The sequence below is a fragment of the Petromyzon marinus genome, unplaced genomic scaffold, assembly GCF_048934315.1.
Source record: "Petromyzon marinus isolate PM22_M1 ecotype Great Lakes invasive population unplaced genomic scaffold, UKy_Petmar_22M1.pri1.0 PM_G_Scaffold_124, whole genome shotgun sequence".
NCBI lineage: Eukaryota > Metazoa > Chordata > Hyperoartia > Petromyzontiformes > Petromyzontidae > Petromyzon > Petromyzon marinus.
In genome coordinates, this window is record NW_027422678.1 from 406041 (window position 1) to 417965 (window position 11925).

Consider the following 11925-nt stretch of genomic DNA (forward strand, 5'->3'; position numbering starts at 1 on the left):
ACCTAACCACTGCACCACCACTCCCTACACTACTACACACAGTGACCTAACCACTGCGCCACCACTCCCCACACCACTACACAGTGACCTAACCACTGCACCACCACTCCCCACACTACTACACACAGTGACCTAACCAATGCACCACCACTCCCCACATTGACCTAACCACTGCACCACCACTCCCCACACTACTACACACAGTGACCTAACCACTGCACCACCACTCCCCACACTACTACACAGTGACCTAACCACTGCACCACCATTCCCCACACTACTACACACAGTGACCTAACCACTGCACCACCACTCCCCACACTACTAGACACAGTGACCTAACCACTGCACCACCACTCCCCACACAGTGACCTAACCACTGCACCACCACTCCCCACACTACTACACACAGTGACCTAACCACTGCACCACCACTCCCCACACAGTGAACTAACCACTGCACCACCACTCCCCACACTACTACACACAGTGACCTAACCACTGCACCACCACTCCCCACACCACCCCACAGGGACCTAACCACTGCACCACCACTCCCCACACTACTACACACAGTGACCTAACCACTGCACCACCACTCCCCACACAGTGATCTAACCACTGCACCACCACTCCCCACACTACTACACACAGTGACCTAACCACTGCACCACCACTCCCCACACAGTGATCTAACCACTGCACCACCACTCCCCACACTACTACACACAGTGACCTAACCACTGCACCACCACTCCCCACACAGTGACCTAACCACTGCACCACCACTCCCCACACCACTACACAGTGACCTAACCACTGCACCACCACTCCCCACACTACTAGACACAGTGACCTAACCACTGCACCACCACTCCCCACACAGTGACCTAACCACTGCACCACCACTCCCCACACTACTACACACAGTGACCTAACCACTGCACCACCACTCCCCACACAGTGAACTAACCACTGCACCACCACTCCCCACACTACTACACACAGTGACCTAACCACTGCACCACCACTCCCCACACCACCCCACAGGGACCTAACCACTGCACCACCACTCCCCACACTACTACACACAGTGACCTAACCACTGCACCACCACTCCCCACACAGTGATCTAACCACTGCACCACCACTCCCCACACTACTACACACAGTGACCTAACCACTGCACCACCACTCCCCACACAGTGATCTAACCACTGCACCACCACTCCCCACACTACTACACAGTGACCTAACCACTGCACCACCACTCTCCACACTTCTACACACAGTGACCTAACCACTGCACCACCACTCCCCACAGTGACCTAACCACTGCACCACCACTCCACACACTACTACACAGTGACCTAACCACTGCACCACCACTCCCCACACTACTACACACAGTGACCTAACCACTGCACCACCACTCCCCACACTACTACACACAGTGACCTAACCACTGCACCACCACTCCCCACACTACTACACACAGTGACCTAACCACTGCACCACCACTCCCCACACTACTACACACAGTGACCTAACCACTGCACCACCACTCCCCACACTACTACACACAGTGACCTAACCACTGCACCACCACTCCCCACACTACTACACACAGTGACCTAACCACTGCACCACCATTCCCCACACTACTACACACAGTGACCTAACCACTGCACCACCATTGCCCACACTACTACACACAGTGACGAAACCACTGCACCACCACTCCCCACACTACTACACACAGTGACCTAACCACTGCACCACCACTCCCCACACTACTACACAGTGACCTAACCACTGCACCACCATTCCCCACACTACTACACACAGTGACCTAACCACTGCACCACCACTCCCCACACAGTGACCTAACCACTGCACCACCACTCCCCACACTACTACACACAGTGACCTAACCACTGCACCATCACTCCCCACACTAACCACTGCACCACCACTCACAACGTCCACCGCAACTTGGTACCCGATTTATCGACCGACTCGGCTCACCGTAGTTACACGTGACGAGGTGGTGGTGGAGGAGGAGAGGCAGGATCAAGTGGAAGAGTAGGCCAAATGTGCAGAGTTTGCGCATCGCCATGAACCCCACACGGAGAGAAAATCGATTGGGACGTTGGGAATTAATTATTGCAGAGTATTGGACGAAGTGAATCAATTCCTATTGGAACTGCATTGGAATCCACAGTAGTAGCGAGTACAGTAGTATAATGGCATCGGATGCCTTTTCGAGAACATGGGAATCTGCCATGGTGATTTGTTCTGATGAAATCGATTCACATTCGGATAACATGGTAATCCATCTTGCTAGTGATTCGAGTGGATGGAATCGAATCCCATTGGGATAACATGAGAATCGATAGTGGTCGACCGAGAGATGTGTGAATCGATTCCCATTGAGAAAGCTTTGTTAAGGGTCTCTATGTTGTGAGTCTGTGGGTCTTTGGATGCGTCTCAGAGTGAGTCTCGGAGTGAATCTGATTGAGTCAGAGTGAGTCTCAGAGAGAGTCTCTGCGTGAGTCTCAGAGTCTCAGAGTGAGTCTCTGAGTGAGTCTGAGTGAGTCTCTGAGTGATTCTGAGTCTCAGAGTGAGTCTCAGTGTTTCTCAGTGAGTCTCTGAGTGTCTCTGAGTGAACCTCTGAGTGAGTCTCAGAGTGAGCCTCTGAGTGAGTCTCTGAGTGTTTCTTAGTGAGTCTGAGTGAGTCTCAGAGTGAGTCGCAGAGTGAGCTTCAGAGTGAGCCTCTGAGTGAGTCTCTGAGTGAGCCTCAGTCTCAGAGTGATTCTCAGAGTGAGTCTCAGAGTGAGCTTCAGAGTGAGCCTCTGAGTCTCTGAGTGAGCCTCTGAGTGAGTCTCTGAGTGAGTCTGAGTCTCAGAGTGAGCCTCTGAGTGAGCCTGAGTCTCAGAGTGAGCCTCTGAGTGAGTCTCAGAGTGAGTCTCTGAGTGAGCCTCTGAGTCTCAGAGTGAGTCTCAGAGTGAGCCTCTGAATGAGTCTCTGAGTGTCTTTGAGTGAGCCTCTGAGTGTCTCTGAGTGAGCCTTTGAGTGAGCCTCTGAGTGTTTCTCAGTGAGTCTCTGAGTGTCTCTGAGTGAGCCTCTGAGTCTCAGAGTGAGCCTCTGAGTGAGCCTCTGAGTGAGTCTCTGAGTGAGTCTCTGAGTGTTTCTCAGTGAGTCTCTGAGTGTCTATGAGTGAGCCGCTGAGTCTCAGAGTGAGTCTCAGTGTCTCTGAGTGTTTCTTAGTGAGTTTCTGAGTGAGTCTGAGTGAGCCTCTGAGTGTCTCTCAGTGAGCCTCTGAGTCGCAGAGTGAGTCTGAGTGAGCCTCTGAGTGAGTCTGAGTGAGCCTCTGAGTGTCTCTGAGTGAGCCTCTGAGTCTCAGAGTGAGTTTCTGAGCGACCCTCTGAGTGAGTCTCAGAGCGAGTCTCAGCAGCTGCTACACCTCCAGTAAGTGACCCCCCCCTCCCGACCCCACCGAATGAATTCTCAACTCACGCCGTGCGGGCTTCGTCCGTCTGTCTGCGTCTCAATCTTTTACTTTGACTGCAGGGAGGAGCAATCGGAAGGGCTACAAAGCTCTTTTGGGTCACAGACAAACGCAGTGCATAGACGCCTCCACCACAGGGGGTGCAAATTAAAGACGAGGTGACTAGGTGGGTGGGTGTGGGGTGAGTGAGCGGGTGGGTAAGGGGCCGTCCATAAATGACGTCACGCACCTAGGGGGGGGGGGGGGGGGTCAGACATTTGTGACGCTGTGTGACGATGGTAGGGGGGGGGGGTCAGAAATCGTCCAAAATCGCGTGACGTCATTTATGGACGGCCCCTATTTGGCTGGGTAAATGTACATATGTTGAACTTCTTTCTCACCATACGTAGACAATTGGAGGTGCGGGGGAAGGTGAACGCCACTAAACAACAGCACAACAACAGCAGCAGCAGTTCTCAAGATATGAGAACAGCAGCAGCGGTGATGGCCGTGAAGGGCGCCACCAGAACCACTCCACCTGCTCACCACGCTCACCACTCAGCCACGCTCACCACTCGCTCACCCCATCCTCCCCTCGCTCACCCCTCTCACCACGCTCACCCCATGCTCAGCACGCTCACCCACTCCTCACCCGCTCACTCACCCACTCACTCACCCGCACGCTCACGCACTCCTCACCCGCTCACTCACCCGCTCACCCGCACGCTCACCCACTCCTCACCCGCTCACCCGGACACTCACCCACTCCTCACCCGCTCATCCGCTCACTCACCCGCACGCTCACCCACTCCTCACCCGCTCACTCACCCGCTCACCCGCACGCTCACCCGCACGCTCACCCACTCCTCACCCACTCCTCACCCGCTCACTCACCCGCACGCTCACCCGCTCATCCGCTCGCTCAACTGCACGCTCAATCATTCAACCGCTCATTCACCCGCTTCTCAACCCACGCACTCAAATGAGTATCTGGTGTAGTGGTAGTGTACAGGAACCATCACCAGTGGGAGAGACAAAGGCGGCCGGGCGTGGTTCTAGCCACACCCCACCCCCGCGTGCCACAGTGCTGTCCTTCAAAAGGGCTAAGGGCGCTTTGTCCTTTACAGTCTGCAGAGGCGACACGCGGGATCTCTGTCTTCGTAAGTGCCGCTACTCGCTACGAGCAGCACTTGCCCCTACAGACCTGCTACAGTTTGTGTTGTCCAAGAGTCATCACGCACACACGCGAAGTGGCACAGCGCCGGCTGCTGGCAGGAAAGGGAATCTGCGGTGTAACGGCAGTCCTGACGTCAGCAGGCCACGTGATAGACACGAGAAGGGGGATCTCGGGGAAAGGTCACAGAAGGGGCCCACCAGGAACCCGCCGGTAGGTTCCAGAAAGGGGGCGTGGCCGTGGGCGGAGCCAGCAGTGTAAGTGGGTGGGGCCCTGTGGGGCACCTCGTGGCTGCTGTTGGAGTGGGATCCCCGTCGTGCTGCTCAAGTCCATCCTTCGCCATTCTTCTCGTCGTCCTCTCCGTCTCCACCATCTCGGGAGGGGGGGGGGGCGCTGACGGTCATGCAGCCCGCCAGCTGTCCCGGCTGAGTAGCGTCGCCGGTAACAGACGGACTGAACGTGAAGCATGTTAACCCAATATGGTGCTCGTTAATAAAGAAGTTGCCTTCACGTCTTATCGTCTCCGAGTTGGTCACTACGCATTTATTTACAAGGACCTGTTGCTCGCTTACGTTACATCACTTTTACCTAGCGTTAAATCAGACATGGGTGTAAAAAACATAAAATATATTATATTTTTAAAATCCCACTTTTGTTACATTATAGAGGCAGGCCTCGACTTACGAACGGGGTACGTTCCTGAGACTCGTTCTTAAGTCCATTTGTTCGTATCTCGGAACTTCATATTTAATTGTACACATGGGCAGCGTTATCACAAAAAGGGAAGCATTGTTAAACGAACAAATGAAATTAAATATTGTATATTTGCACGTAATACGATAAATACCGTGCAGTAAATAAAACATAAAATAACGTAACACAAAAAGAAAAAAGCATTCAATTTCACTGACCTTGACTCGTTGCGCATCGTGCAGAATTTTGGGACTCGTTACATCTCGCGGAGGACTGCTCCGCTGAACAAAAGAGATCCGCCGTTTGGTTCGTAAGTCCGACCTAAATTTCGCAAGTCAGATTGTTAAAAATAATATCTTGGTTTGTCCTGAGATGCACAATAAAATCTCTTGCGATCAACCCATGTGGATCATGGATCACAACCCACATTGGCCTCCGCTGATGTAAAGCTCAGAAAAATGTGAATGGCATTCTGGACATTCTTGACACGTTTATGAAATTCAGCCCGTCAAAAACATCTTGCAATGACTGTTTGCCATGCCATAATCCACCCGTAGTTTTTAAACCGTAAACTTTTGTGTTTAGTATCGAATACATATAGATTACTTTAATACGAACTACTTTCACCATGGCTGGTGTAAATTCTCACGTTCTAAGTGTTATCACGTTGAACGTTGGTACAGAGAATGTTGGAGAGTAAATCCACATTTACAATTACAGTGGAGACTAACCACACAAAGATCCCGAATCCACACAGAGACCCATAGACGCATCACACAAATATCCATAAACTACGAAAAGATATATATATACACCACACATAGACACATAAACTCATCACGCAAAGATCCATAAACTACGAAAAGATCCATGTACACCACACATAGACACATAGACGCATCACACGAAGATCCATAGACGCATCACGCAAGGATCCATAGATTCACCACACTGCGACCCTTAGACTCAAATTTTGACTTAAAACTTTCGTGACTGCAGGAATTCATATTCTTTGGTTCTTTCGGTAAAGTCACGTAGGTAGAAAAAATATAATAAATCACGACGTTTCCATCGCAACACAAGCAACCATCTTCAGGTGTGAAACAAACAGAGCAGGAGGACTGCTGCCGTAGGAGAAAGAGCCGCTGCAACAAGAGGTTATATAGGATATTGGTGGGCCCAACCCACTGATAAGTGGGTGGAGCTAGAGAAGGAATTTGTACATAAATGTAAATGTGGGAGATTAGCATGTCAACGTGAGACGGCCCAATGTCAGAGAGCCGGGCAACAGGAACAAAAACCCCTAAGAGCAAGAGGTACACATGATGAGAGACATACAGAGAGTCGGAAAGAACAGCTGACATAGGCTGGTAGGAGGGAAACATCACAGTCAGTTAATAATTTACTTGGTTAATAAAGTCCTTCCAATGATTGCTCAGTTTGTACCCATCTTCTCGCTTGAAGTTGTCTGTGTTTATATATCTGGATGGCTTCATGAGCAAATCTCTGAAGGTAGCCGGTAGGTTTGCAGAGTACCTTCGTCTTGGAAAAATCAATTTCGTGTGAGCCCACAGCGTTAAAACAATGATCGGCAACGGCAGAGGTATTGGTGTTTCAGATTTACCTTGTGTTCACGAACGCGGTCCGAGACATGTCGTTTCGTTTCCCCAATGTCACTGCTGCCGCAGTGAGATTGGGAATCACATCCTTTACAAATGGTATTAAATCACACACACACAAACTGACACACACTGACACACAAAGAGGATTCATAATGGTTGTCTCTCTCTCAGGGGATTCATAATAGCTCTCTCTCTCTCTCAGGGGATTCATAATAGCGCTCTCTCTCTCTTTCTCAGTGGATTCATAATGGCTGTGTCTCTCTGGGGATTCGCAATGGTTAAGACGGAGACATCGAGATGCTGGGTTTCCAGCTCTGGGTCCATGTGTATCAGCATCTCCTTTGGCCGCGCGTCTCTTCAAGAAGGGTCCTGGCGGCATGGCCTCGCAGGGACAATCAGAACACCCAAGGCAACGAAATCAACAGGACGTAACAAACAAAGACAGCCCGGTCAAGACGGGGAAACGTTTTAATGTTTGCATTCACGCTCTCGAGCATCCTGGCGGAAGGGGCGAGAAGAAGCGATTCACGGACCGCCCTTAAAAGCTGGGGGCTATGATCAAGCGCTTGGAGCCAACGGAGAAAAACAAAAAAACCGGGGGTCCAAATTGGCCAACGGTGGCTTCCCCTAATACAGGTTTTTATTTATTTATTTTGGTGTTAGATCTCTTATCAGTGACTACACTCAGACCTGTCAACCCCTTATCAGTGACTACACTCAGACCTGTCAACCCCTTATCAGTGCCTACACTCAGACCTGACAACCCCTTATCAGTGCCTACGCCCAGACCTGTCAACCCCTTATCAATGCCTACACGCAGACCTGTAAATCTCTAATCAGTGCCTACACCCAGACCTGTCAATCTATACATCTGGAAGACTTCATTGAAAAGGACATTTCGTGTGAATTTTCTCTCGTCATTAAGTAGATGGCCTTGCCGGGGGTTTGGTTCAATGTGGACACAAACAGTGTACACACACAGCGTATACACACACAGTGTACACAGTGTACACACACACAGTGACACACACAGTGTACACACACACAGTGGCACACAGTGACACAGTGTGCACACGCAGTGTACACACTGTGTCACAGTGTACACACACAGTGTACACACTCAGTGACACACAGTGACACAGTGACACAACAACAACCGCCATTCGCCACTAAGTGGCGGTGACGTCACCACGACGCTTGTGCCAGGCACAGTGACACACACAGTGACACAGTGACACACACAGCGACAGACAGTGACACACAGTGTATACACATAGTGTACACACACAGTGTACACACACAGTGTATACACAGTGTACACACACACACAGTGTACACACACACAGTGTACACACACAGTGACAGTGACACAGTGACACACATAGTGTGCACACACAGTGACACAGTGACACACAGTGTACACACACAGTGTACACACAGTGACACAGTGACATACACATAGTGACACAGTGACATAACCGCCATTCGCCACTAAGTGGCGGTGACGTCACCACGACGCTTGTGCCAGGCACAGTGACACACACACTGACACAGTGACACACACAGCGACACACAGTGTATACACAGTGTATACACACACACACACAGTGTATACACACGCAGTGTATAAACAGTGACACAGTGTACACACACAGTGTACACACACAATGTATATACGTACACAGTGTACATACACACACTGTACACCCACAGTGTACACACACAGTGACACACAGTGACAGTGTACACACACATAGTGCACACACACACAGTGTACACACACACACAGTGTACACACATAGTGTACACACAGTGTATACACAATAATGTCCACGTTGCTGAGCCCACGCACCCAAGGGAGGGAGCAATGGAAAATGAATATAAATCAACTTAAACTCCAACTCTGTGACGTCACCACTCTGCATTACCTCATCGGCGTGAAACGCCAGGGGGAGGTGTACCTCGCTAGTGACGTCATGTCACCAAGGTATTCACCCCAAACCCCGTCCACTGCGCTCTTGAGTGTGACGTCACCTCCGCTTGGGTCACTGCCGATATCGTTCCAGTGGCAATCCTTATTTGGGCAAAGCTACGCCCAATACTCTTTGGTTCTATTGGGTAAAGTCACGTAGGTGAAAATAAAATAAAAAAATTAACAAAAAATCACGACGTTTCGGCCACAACACAAGCGGCCTTCATCAGGTGAAGGGACGAGACTGTCTGGAGGACAGCGCTGGAGTGGAAGAAGCCACGCTTAGATCACGACCTATAAGCTGTGTGAGAAGTAAAAGACCAAGCGCCTTGACAAAGGAATTAGCATATAATTTAGCATTGAAATGGCTCATTGAAATAGCTAAGTTAAAGTATACACATCCGCAGAGGTACCCCTTGACAAAGGAATTAGCATAGAATTTAGCATTGAAATAGCTGAGTGATTAGCTTGTAACTGGTCACAGAAATAGCTATGTTAAAGTCAGAGCATATACATTCACCGAGGCACCTAGAACTCATCACGCCCAGTGACTGGTGGCTCATTAACATAATGTGTCCGTTAAAGCCGTCACGAGTTTATTGCGACGGGTTCAGCGCCCACGCCCCCATCCGTCGACATATGGGCCGGCCTCATTAACATAATTTATTCAGTTACAGAGCCGCTCGTGGGAGGGAATTGACGTCATACTACTTCCTGCTGTCGCGAGGTAACAGGAAGCTGCCGTGTGCGCGCTTGCACTGAAATCCGAGGTGAGAAATTCTCATCGTTGTGGTGGTCGTTGTTGTTGTTTACCAAGGTAGAGCCTCTCTCTTGTAGGGATGTCAGTTGAGTAGCAGCGAGCATGGGAATCGATGTCCAGGTTGGAACTTTACAACGCGGGGCCTAGCCAAGCGGGGCCTTGCCTCCTGCCCTCGCCTGATTGCGTTTACTTTAATTATCTCGCTTAAGTTTAATTTGTCTTCACCCGGCTCGCCACTTTGTAACTTTGTTTTATTGTAAATATTCACGCAGTTTTTTTTCTTTTGTTAGCAGGCCAAGCCCGCTTGAGCTGCTATACCGCTCTTGTTATCAGAAGCGACCTGCCCACAACAACACAAGGTGAGGCTTTGTCAACGTGTGTGAATGTTTTGACTTAAAACTTTGGTGACTGCAGGAATTAATATTCTTGGTTCTTTCGGTAAAGTCACGTAGATAGAAAATAAAATAACAATAACATAATAAACATAAAAATATTAAATAAAGCAAAAAACCCCGCGTTTTGATTGCAACTCAAGTGGTCTTTATTTAATGTAATTGTTTTATCTGTTATTGTTATTTTCTATCTACGTAACTTTACTGAAAGAAACAAGAATACGTGTGTCAATGTCTATCGGCCTGGTATACTTCCTGTATACCAGGTGAGTTAGTTAACATCTCACCACGGAGAGAGACACGCAAACTCCAGTTTGCCTCGGCTATGTTCGTTGATCCTCAATTAATTACTTGGTGGAGTGAGGAAGCATTCATGCCAAGCAGATGAAGGTGGCCAGGCATGATTCTAGACATGCCACCGCCTGTTTACCCAGTGACAGTGTACAGTTTGTGTTTGCATTAACGTCTATTAACTCTGTTGAACACGGAGGTTATATCGTAACAATAGTTTATTTTTGTTTTCCTCTGGAACTCTTTATATGAATGGAAACAGGAAGTTAACACAGCACACACATTCAGCTGAAGTCGGAACTGTTCATCCCGGCATTCAAGGACATCTGAGCCTGGATTCACACCTCTAAGTTGCGATTGAACATTAATTTATGCATTTCTGCCTAACACAAATAGTATTGTTTTCAACACCCTTTGCTATGTCAGCTGAATTTAGCTCTCATAAATATTCCTTTTGTAGCCAGACAGCCGAAATTGTGTGCTCGGGGTTTTGGGTGAACATTAATTTTGAAGAATCGAGGGCTTCCATGCATGTTTATGACCATTTGCCCTCTCATTGTGTGCCATAACAGCCCTGTGATGAATTTGGGAAACGTTTTTACTGCATCATGAATATATGAATAAGTATAGACGTATAAGTCACATGTGACTATATATGCATTCCTCTGTGCCTCGATACTGTCGTGTAGATGGTGTGGATATTATTTTTTTATGTCTGCAGCTGACCCTTCCTCTGACACTTCCTCTGCAGAATTGGTCTGATGGAGCAAAGGCGCTCGGCGCAGCTCGGTATGACGAGTCAACAATGCGACCGGTGTGCATACAGCACGGATCGTACTGGATATTTCACACGGCACAAGAGAACTCACACGGGAGAGAAACCCTTCAAGTGCACTGTGTGTGGGAAGGCATTTTCACAGTCATCTACTCTTAAAAAACACCAGAGAACACACACAGGAGAGAAACCCTTCAAGTGCACAATGTGCGGGAAGGCGTTTGCACAGTCATCACATCTTCAACTACACCAGAGAACACACACGGGAGAGAAACCCTTCAAGTGCAGTGTGTGTGTGAAGGTATTTCCACATTCATCAAATCTGCAAAGACACCAGAGTACACACACGGGAGAGAAACCCTTCAAGTGCATTTTGTGCGGGATGATGTTTGCACAGTCATCAAATCTTCAAGTACACCAGAGAACACATACAGGAGAGAAACCCTTCAGGTGCACTCTGTGTATGATGGCGTTTGCACAGTCATCACATCTTAAAGTACACCAGAGAACACACACAGGAGAGAAACCCTTCATGTGCAGTGTGTGTGGGAAGGCGTTTGCACGGTCATCTCCTCTTGTAACACACCAGAGAACACACACGGGAGAGAAACCCTTCATGTGCACTCTGCAAGAAGGTGTTTGCACATTCATAAAATCTTCAAGTACACCAGAGAACACAGAAGCATCAGAAGATCCGCAAGGAGTGGAGTCTGAAATCGGCTTGTGAAAGTCAAAGTGCCACCATGAGCCCATCCC